This window comes from Malaclemys terrapin, chromosome 10, assembly GCF_027887155.1.
Source record: "Malaclemys terrapin pileata isolate rMalTer1 chromosome 10, rMalTer1.hap1, whole genome shotgun sequence".
NCBI classification, from domain to species: domain Eukaryota; kingdom Metazoa; phylum Chordata; order Testudines; family Emydidae; genus Malaclemys; species Malaclemys terrapin.
The window spans coordinates 81,195,345-81,195,585 of record NC_071514.1 but is presented as its reverse complement, the minus strand read 5'-3'; positions in this window follow the sequence as shown (position 1 = coordinate 81,195,585).

Below are 241 nucleotides of genomic sequence, written 5' to 3'. Positions count from 1 at the left end.
CCCCGCCAGCTCCTCGCTCACGCTGGTCGCCTCCCGCCCAGGGCCGGTTCTCTCCCCGGCTCCGGACACGGGCAGGGGCCGGCTCTGCCCCCGCCAGCTCGGGCTGTCCTTGCAAGCACGGAGGGCGGGCTGCTTCCCCGGCCCGGGGCCTCCGCCGCGCCAGGCGCTAACGCCAGCCGAGCTCTCCCGGCCCCCGGCCCGCTTCTCCCCGGCTGGCGCTCGAACCAGGAACCGTCACTTC